The sequence below is a fragment of the Brassica napus genome, chromosome A9 (genome assembly GCF_020379485.1).
Source record: "Brassica napus cultivar Da-Ae chromosome A9, Da-Ae, whole genome shotgun sequence".
Classification (NCBI taxonomy): Eukaryota; Viridiplantae; Streptophyta; class Magnoliopsida; order Brassicales; family Brassicaceae; genus Brassica; species Brassica napus.
In genome coordinates this window covers 19,135,617-19,145,989 of record NC_063442.1, presented here as the reverse complement: position 1 = coordinate 19,145,989, position 10,373 = coordinate 19,135,617, and the positions used below count along the sequence as shown (strand labels likewise).

The 10,373-nt window shown below is 39.9% G+C and overlaps 1 non-coding gene across 1 annotated transcript; it reads right to left on the bottom strand.

Annotated features, from left to right (window-relative positions):
- Positions 1-242: 242 nt before the first annotated feature.
- Positions 243-348, bottom strand: LOC125578748. The gene has a single exon (XR_007316831.1). It is a non-coding gene; the product is annotated as a small nucleolar RNA R71 (small nucleolar RNA).
- Positions 349-10,373: the final 10,025 nt, after the last annotated feature.

The following is a 10,373-nucleotide window of genomic DNA, read 5'->3' as shown; positions in this document are numbered from 1 at the left end:
ACCCTACTCTGGGTTACCGCACGAGCATCCTATGGACCATTTGGAACGGTTCGAGGATCTAATCGCTGCCATTCGGATGGAAGGAGTCCCCGAAGATTACCTGTTGTGCAAGCTCTTCAGATACACGCTGAATGGAGAAGCAATGCACTGGCTTAGGCAGCAACCCATAGGATCTTTAACATCCTCGAGCGACATCAAGAATGCTTTCTTACGAAACTTCTTCGATGAGGCGCGCGCTGAAGAACTTCGGAACAAAATTTCCACATTCTCGCAGAAGGCTGGAGAGTCCTTCAAAGATGTATGGATTAGATTTAGGTTTTTCCAGCGAGACTGTCCACACCACGGATTTAATGAAGTGCAGCTGCTAAGCACTTTCTTCCGAGGTCTCGCCTTACAGTATCAAATGGCTCTTGATACGGCGAGTGAAGGAAACTTCACTACTCGGAATCCGTTGGAAGCTGCGAGACTTATCGAAAACCTAGCTAACAGCAGCAGCACCAAAAACACTGACTCTGAACAGAAGAAGTCTATAGCCTCTATCGGGAAGGAACAGATGGACGAAGTAAGAGCTAAGTTAGATGTGGTGCACGAACTTCTTAGGAAGCAAGTCTGTTCAGCTGAAGGAGAAGTAGCAGATACAGAAGGAGAAGAAGATGTGAACTACATCGGAGGTACCGGATTCCAAAAATTTGGAAACCATGGCGGAAACAGAAACTTCTTTGGAAATGGCCAAAGAAGTAACCAAAGTTCACAATTTCAAAAACCCTTCAACAACAGCAAGAGCTACTCGAACTCTTACTATCAAAATCCACCACCCCAAACTCAGGAAAGCAAGATCAAAGAAATGCTTGATCGAGTACTGTTGGGAGAACAACAAATCACCGTGGATTTCAACGGTAAGATAGACTCTGCCTACAACAATCTGAACACCAAAATCGAGACCTTAGGGACTCAGGTGAGAAAACTTGAAACCCAAGTAATTCAGACGGGCGAGACTATTAAAAGGCAAGAAGCTTTCGCTAGAGAGGCAGGAGCCGACAAAGGGAAACACCACGTAAATGCCATCATAGATGATGAATTCTGGCAAGTGGTGAGAAATGAAAACCTTGAGGAAGGAGATTTCGAAATCGAAAGCTCCATGAGTCTCGGCGGATCCCAATGGTGTCGACCGATGTCGATGAACTCGCATCGATCGACAGACCATGATGAAGATCGATGGACGGATTACTCCAGTCATCGATCGACGTCGTCTGCCAATTTGACTGAATGCAATGCGGTTCGAATTCTAATTCATGAAGAATTCGCAGCTAAGCATCCTCACCCACCCTCCCCTTTCTATGAAAAAATCGATCGATTGGTTAACTCAACCATCGATCAACAGAGTGAGTCCGACGTCGATCGTCACAACACACCTCCCATCGATCGACAGGCACCTCTGACATACCGAGTGCGGTTATCCTCAATCGATAGTGATTACATCAATGCACTCAGACCACCACCTAAACCATTAGCAAACCCACCCGAACCAAAACCCAACCCTTTAAATAGTTCAACAGAACCTGTTCAAGAAGAACAAGAATCTAAAGGGAGAGGGTTAAGGAAAAAGAAGGAGAAGATTCCTAAAAACCTCAAGAGGGAAGCTAACGATAAGGAGATGGATGGTTTCACTAAACGAGTCCTCATAATCCCAATCGAAAAACCTTTTGATGAAGCTTACTTCACACACCGGTTGTGGATGTTCTTCAGAGAAACAAAGGTAACTGAGGAGGACATTAGGAGAATGTTTCATCAAGTCAGAGGAAAGATGAAACACATGATCACATTGACGAAGAAGAGTGATCCTGGGAAGTTTGCAATACCATGCATAGTCAAGGGTGTTGAATTTCCCCATTCAATGTGTGACACAGGAGCATCGGTTAGTATCCTCCCTAGGATCATGGCAGACCAGCTTGGTTTGACCATCGAACCCTCAACAGAATCATTCACCTTCGTGGATCTTTCAGAGAAACGATCCGGAGGCATCATAAGAGATCTGGAGGTACTGATTGGTAATGCCCTTGTCCCTGTAGATTTTCATGTCTTAGACATCGAGCTTAACTGGAACTCTTCACTTCTGCTTGGAAGATCCTTCCTAGCTACAGTAGGAGCTGTATGTGACATGAACAAAAACAAATTGTGTCTAACGCTCATAGACCCAAACATCCACTACGATCCCATCCGACCTAAGAGAAAGGTAATTAATTCTGTGGATTATGGGAAAGAACTTGGCTTCATTGGCGCATGCCATTGTGGAGCAGAGTATGAATCGGAGTACGAAACAGAGTACTCGGAATCGATCGACACCCCAACCTTTCCATCGATCGATTCCAATGTGTCAATGGTGACCGATGACCACAACAACACGTCACTCGACGTAATGCACCCACTTGACCATTTCGCTTCACCTAATCATTGTTACCAACATTTTGCCTTCCAACCTCCAACCAGGAGAGGACATGATGATTATTCCATAGGCAGTTGGGCAGACAGTGGTTTCCATGAAAGTTTTGCAGTTGACACTGTAATTACTTCACCTCATGAGGAACATACCGAGGAATACGATGAGGATTACTGGAAAGAACGTGCAATAGAAATGTCTTTGCAGGATGAAAGACTTGAAATACACAAGTTCACCAACACGTTTCCAACATCGTTCGACGCTGTGCACCCACATCGGTCGATACCCACCCTCGTCCAGCAAAACAACCGCTCACATCGATCGACACACCAAAAGGAACATCGATCGATATTCGCGCCGCAGCGAAAATTCAGGAGCAGGAGAATATTCCCTCCCTAACTAGGTTTACAGATACCTATATAAATCGTTTTGCACCTCCGAAACCACCTACACACATCAGAGCAAACACACAAGCAAATAAGATGAACACTCTTCCTTCTACATCAACAGAAAAATCCATGAAGAGCAATCATCTCAAGAACACAAGTTCTGCAGAAATTACTCTGCCATCGATCGATGTAACTGTATCTACATCGATCGATACTACTCTAAACCCTAATCTCTCTATTTCTAAAATGAATAATTATGCAAACATTGATTACGGTTTTCTAACACCTGATGAATTTGGTATTTTCAGGGATCCAGATGGCAACGCACGTGCAATGGATGGAAGGATTTTACAAGTGTCCAGAGAGGACATAGCAGACATCCTTCAAGTAGCCAATGGACCTGACAACCTGTTCTCACAGCAACGTGGCACTCCAGACGTCATTCTAACAGATCCTAACAACCACGCAGGAGTCACCACAACAGAGACCAACCCAGATCTATCACGCCAACCAAAGGGCAAGCATCGATCGACGGTACAACGGAGACATCGATCGCCAGGGTAACACCAACGTCGATCGATATGGATGATCCGACGTCGATCGACAGACGCTATGAATGTGGGAGCCGCGCTTTCGACATGTATGGAGCCAGAAAGTTCACTTGGGAACAAAGGGACGAATATGGAGTCTACAGAGATGAGCGTGGACACGCACGAAGCGCAGCTGGTGAGATGATACCTGTCACAAAGGACAACATCAGGAAAATACTGGAAAGAGCATCTCTTTTTGAAGAGAGCCACATCTGTCTTCCAGAACATGCCACTTCCTTCACACTCACAAGACTGGCACCAGAACTCTACACCAAAGAAGAAATCGATGAATGGTGTTTGGTATTTGTGGAGCTCAGGAGAAACTGGGAGAGGAGCTCAAAACACTAGTAGATGAAACACATCAGCCTTTGGATAGAGGCTACAATGAGATTTTCAGATGTATGGCAGAAATGAGGACAAAAATTGAAAGTTTACGTCAGCAACTTGAGAAGGAAGCTACGACCTCAGCATCGATCGACGCACCACGTGCAACATCGATCGACGTCAGTCTTCCTACAGCTCAGATCCTTGCAGAACCGCGATGTTCAACACAACACAAGGATGAATGGAAAGTCTCATACATCGACACGAGGATAAACGACGTTTACTGCCCTCTCAACAACAACGTGGACTGGCTAAGCACTAAAATTGAGCTACTACAGCAAGATCTGGACACCATTCGCAAGAAGGACCAACATCCAGCCACATCGATCGACATGGGCACCTTCACATCGCTCGACGCCAAAGTCTCAGCAATGAATGAGAGGCTGAGGACTTACGAGGATATGCATGACCGTTTTATATCACCAGTCATGATAGATTTAAACAAATTGTCTAATCAATTACTTGATGCCCAAAAGGATATTGAGAACATTACTAATCAAAGTTTTTTGCAGGAAAAATCAGCATCGATCGACAGGCTAAGAGGACCCTGGATCGATGGCAAGAAACCTGTGGAGTTACTTCCTTACACAGCAGCAGAGGTTGACAAGATCACATCCAAGATCTACACTGCTCTAGACACCATGGAGGAACGACTTGACAAACGCTGCGATGACATCTACTTTCCATTCGACAACAAAATCAGTGGACTAGACAACCACGCAGAATGGCTACAGAAAGAAGTCAAAGCCATTCAGAGGCAACTCGCAGCTCAACATCAGATATCAGCATCGATCGACAGGACAAAAGCAAAATCGATCGACGGCAACTCACCGAGATCGACCAACAAACACATAATCGCATCGATCGACGCCGAGTCTATACCAATCGGCGAGCAGCTGATACACAAGACAGTGGAGTCAATGCAAAAGGAACTGACAGATCTTTCAGCATACGCCTATGACAACATAGGCTGGCACCAGGTCAGCATTGACAACATTCAAGAAAGGCTACAGAACATCTCCAATGTACTTGGGAAGATGGATGACAAATGGACAAGAAATGATGAGGCCACAAGAAGTTTCATTGCATCTTGGTCCAGAATGCGCAGAGATGACGTGGATGCTTGCTTTCCAACAAGCAGCTGCTTCTCCACCCAATAGCCAATCACTACCACAGTCAAGCTAAATGACTATAACCAAGCGCTGAGTGGGAGGCAACCCACTATTAGGTATTTTACTTTGGTTTTATTAGCTAGCATTTAATTTCTTTCGTTTTATTTCTTTCAGATTTAGGAGACCCATAGGAGGACTTGAATATCGACCGACGACGAGACGTCGACATCGTTCGACATAGGCAACCACACGACGATCGATGTAACACTTACCCATCGATCGATATCTAATCCGTCAGATGTATCTTACCTACTTGTTACATTTCGTACATCATACACATTTCATCATAACTCCGGCTGAGTTACACTGGGACAGTGTAATTTAAGTCTGGGGGGAGATTTACTGATATAATTTATTTTATTCTTACGTAAAAGGAATTTCAAATAAATTATGCTTAGCTATCGAAAATAGGGACTATAATCTTATATTGATTTCTAACTAACCTCTTAGCACCATTTTAGATTTACTGATTGCAGATAGCACTAAAGATGCTAAAGCAGATCAACATATCAACTACACACTTGCCTTGAACCGTATGAAGTAACCAAAGCTGATTTCCAACACTAAACCTGACATAACTTCTTGTCTTGGGGCTAGGTATATATGGGATCGGATTCTTCAGATAGGTCTGGAAGGTAACGCCTGGTTTAGATTATTTATCACATTTTCTCTCTCTAGATTTCGACCCTAGATTAGTTATAGAGTATTAAAAAATAATAATAATAAAATAATAATAATAAAGAATAATAAAATAAAAATAATAATAATAAGATCTATTGTTTAATTAGGATGAGTCTGAACAGGACTTGGTGGCTAAAACCATTAAGGCTTGATTCATAAAGACTCAAATAAAAGAGTTCGAAACGGGACTTGGAGGCGGCAATCTTCAAGGCTCGCTTTCGCAAAGAACTCTTGGATATAGGTCAAAAAGAAGTGAACAGAACTTGGTGGCAACCACCATTAAGTTTTGATTCATGGAAGCCTGTCCAATCTTGGTCACTGATCCTGCAATGGAAGCAGACTTTGACTCAAGAGAGAAATTTAGAGAGAGAGAAACTAGGAACTAACTTTTACCTGCAGCTCCAGATACCTGTCTGAAATCCTTGCATCCTGTGATCGATACTCCCAAGGTAAAGCATTCACTTTATATTTATGCTAAGAAATGAAATCAGTAGAGGGGATGTCAGACGTGAATTGATGAGTTTGTTATGTTAGAAATGGTTGCTAAGCTAGGATATTGCATAGTGTGCTTTTGTGATTAGGACTTTTTAAATGTGGTTGCAAAATTGTTGAGGAAAGATTTCTATGTTTTTAAATCTTAAGTTCCCAAATATTTTCAAACCTCTTTCAGAGAGACTGCCTGTATGTTTTGCTTGAGGACAAGCAAAAGGGTAAGTCTGGGGGAGTTGATATACCTGGATTTGACCCATTTTTATCCATGGTATATTATTATTTTACTATATATATATATCTATGTTTTCTACTCTTCTAGGTATGTTTTCAGGTTCAGGTGCATTTCGGAGTAAAGCTATGACTTTGGAGCATTTTGGAGCTAAAGGACATTTCACCCGAGCTGACCACTTAGAGGTCGACGAGAGGAAGAATAATCGATCGATGCGCATCAGTGCTGACGATCGATATCAGGAAATGCCTCGACATATGAAGATTAATATCGATCGATGTACACAAGTACCATCGATCGATGTCGAGACACCAGACGCACATTTTGGATTCAGCAGACTTAAAAACCAAGGCCAAGCCAAATTACCAAAATGCCCTGACGAGTTTTTAACCTAGTAGAATATATACTGCCTAAGTGTTTGACGGCAGAGAGAGCTTTTCTTTTCTAGACCTAGTTTTGTTACAAGTTTCATTTGGAGAGAAGATCACTTGTGATTGGAACTCCTTGTTTCATTTTCTTATCATCTATTCTATGAGTTTCTATTTATCTATTGATATGAATTGCTTTGCTATGTCTGAGTAGTTCAACTGTTAGATCCAGGGTTCAGATAGGTTTGTGGGATTAGCCCCAAACTATAGATCTGCCTTGTTGTGATATTCATGATAGATTTGTATTCATTGCTTGTTTTAGCCTAGCTAACTAGAACTTGATCATAGGATTGCATATTCAAGCACCCTTGTTATCCCATCCTGACATCTATCTATCATATTAGGATTGCTAGAGAGGGCTAACCGCCAATTTAGAATCTTAGTAGAGCATTTTCATACTCGCGCATAGGCCTGGCTAGAACCCGTCGATCGATGTCCTCAACTGACAATCGATCGATGTTGGCAAAAGTGTATCGGTCGACGTCTTAATAGACTATCGATCGACACTCTCTTGTGTCTGCATCTAACCGGTGAGACACAAGATCTAGTCTGTTAACCAGTGGTACATGCGACAGCTGATCACTGAGTTAAGCGAATGAGCTCTAATATATCATGCATGCAACAGTTAGGCATCTATAGGAATTATAATCTCCAACACCTGAATAGTGGCCCTGCATCTAATATCATTTCCAACCTAAGTTACATTTATCATTTACTCGCTAGTTACTATTGCTATTTTATTTAAACATTACAACCTTAGAATTAATAAACACTAGATTTAATTGTTCCCTAGCTCCTTGTGGATTCGATCCCTAAGTACTACACATCTGAACCTCTTTTGATGAGAGTAACACTCCTTAGGGTAATTTGAGTGGTATCAGATATGAAGTAACGTTGATCGACGGTGATTACAGAACGTGGGCCAGTATATTTTTAAGACCAACTTAAGCCCAGAAAAAACCAAAACACCAGAATACCTTGGCACGAGAGCTAAAACCCTATTATGTATTTTCTAATCCATTATTGATGACGGCTATGCTTCTTTACGCTTTAATTTTATTATCTTCAATTGTCTTAGTTAGGGAGAGGGTTCTTTAACGCTTAAATTTATTTAGTCATTGTTCTAGTTAGGAGAGAGGGAGAAAATCCTTCAAGTCCTCCTGGAACTCCTTTGGTTTTTATATCTATTGCAGTTTCATCTATTCATCTATGATTTTAATGACAACTATCATGTTTTTGAATAGATTCACCTTGTTAGATTTAGGGTTTGATAGTCCGAAGGATTAGCCCGAAAAATAGAACTGCTAAGTGTTAGGATATCATCAATTGAACTGTCTTTAATATATGTGTTCTAAAGTAGCTAACTAGAATTTTGTTCTATAGATATTGGGCGCAAGCGGAAGCATGGTCCTTTGTCTGATCTAGTTTACATTGTGCTAGGATTGACCTAGTGAAACAAGTCAAACTTGTGCGGTAAGCTTGCTAGATGGAACGTCGATTGACAACTCAGTAGTTGCATCAACCGACAAACTGAAAGGTGTATCGATCGACAATCCATAATTGTATCGATCAACACTTTCGCAAGACCAACAAGCGACAACTGAGGTCTTAGATCTAGAAAATAGATCATCTAAACAAACAGAAGTTGATAATTTTTACTTAGTTTGAGTTTTAGAATATCCTACATTAGCATTTATACCATAATAATCATGATTGCTTGAATAGAAACCCTAAGTCTAACGAAACATCCTTCCATCAAACAACTCAGCAATTACTGACAACTACTATGTTTACTATGTTCTAGTATTTACTGCTTTATAATCTATTCGCCTAGCTTAACCAATAACTATTTAGATCTAGTGCGTGTCCTAGCTCCTTGTGAATTCGATCCCTAAGGGCTACAACTCTACCCTTATTTGAAAGAGTACAAATCACTCCTTAGAATAATTTGAATGATATCACAGGTAGATCGAACCTGCTGAAATGTGTTCACATCCCAAGTCTTTTATATTTTCCATTCAAACGAAAGACAACTAAATAAATTAGGGCCCATGTTTTAGTGTCCCATGTCCCCCAAACAAGTTTCCTTGCTGTGAGAAATACCAACACCACATTTTAATTTCTTGATTAATTTTTGTTGGTCAGCAAAAAATTTATTATACCAATAGTTTACAAAACTACAAAAAGAAATTTTTGGGGGATTTAATTTTTTTTATTTACCCGGACATAACCACAATGTTGGAATAGGCTTAATTAGAGTTCCTATCTGAATCGTATGTATTATAAATAAAACCTCATACGATTGTAACCAGAAAACAAGAAAGAGACTACTATACCTTTGACCTCGCTTACAACTATTGAGGATTTGAAATGAGATGAGGCTACGAAAGTGACTTTGTTTCATATTGTTTTCTTAAGTTAGACCATATGGAGCGTTGAATGGTGTAGCAGCCCTTATGGCGTCGCTCAGTTTATTCCCCCCGTTGATCAAGTGATAATTTCGTTGATATCACTATACCAAAAAGCAGCAACTAACGGGCAAAGTTGAATTGCTTATTGGACTTATCGCAAGTGCGGTTAGAGATTACCTTCTATTTTTAATTGATTTAAACGTACTAGTGTTTTTTTGCGCTTCATATACATGCCTAGAGGGATTTGGGTTTTAGCGATTCCACACAATAGATAACATTTTTTAGTTTTAGTTGAGAATATGTGTGAAATCCATTTAGCATTCTGGGAAGCGTATTATTGGATGAAGATGAATCTATAGATGTTGGAAAAATGTAAGTGGTTGAAGAAGAAAGTACCATGCACACCTACCACTACACTCCAATTTAGTGGGAAATTTAAAGAACAACCCGAAACCACAAGTATGCATTCATGACTCAACTTTAAGCTCATGGTTTTAAATATATATTCACGATATGAAGATGCCTGGCCCTAATGATTTATATATATTATGCTTAGAAGACCTCTCTTTACCAAAAAAAAGTGAACTATATCGTACTTGTGGAATTATAATCAGCTCTTGTATGATAATTGGCTGAAAAATGTAAAGTTCCTTATATCCCCCTTATATATTAATTGAGAAACATTACGACATTGTTTTGTAGCCACGTGTCACCATGAGAATGAAATTCAGAATTCTTAGATAAATGAGTTGGTCCATCTTAACTTATAATTATTACTTTTAATTAAACTAACTATTAAATTGATAATATAGTTTACAAAATGAATCTTCTTCTCGCATTTCCTTAAATAAAAGCACGCCCTACAGAGAAATATGCACATATTTTTTATAAACTAGATAACATATATATGACAATTAATGATTAGGATAATCAATATTTGATAATAATTTTTTTGTATCTTAGCTTCGCTTTTTTGTTAAATTTTATATTATTAACAGATATTAAACAACCACATTAATCATAACTAATCACATTAACCATATTAATATAATATGAAATTGTTCACATATTTTTTTTATTAAACTACTATTAAATTTGCATAAAAATTGCAGTGTACAAAATAATATTCTCTATGTTCATGTCATTTTCTATAATAAAAA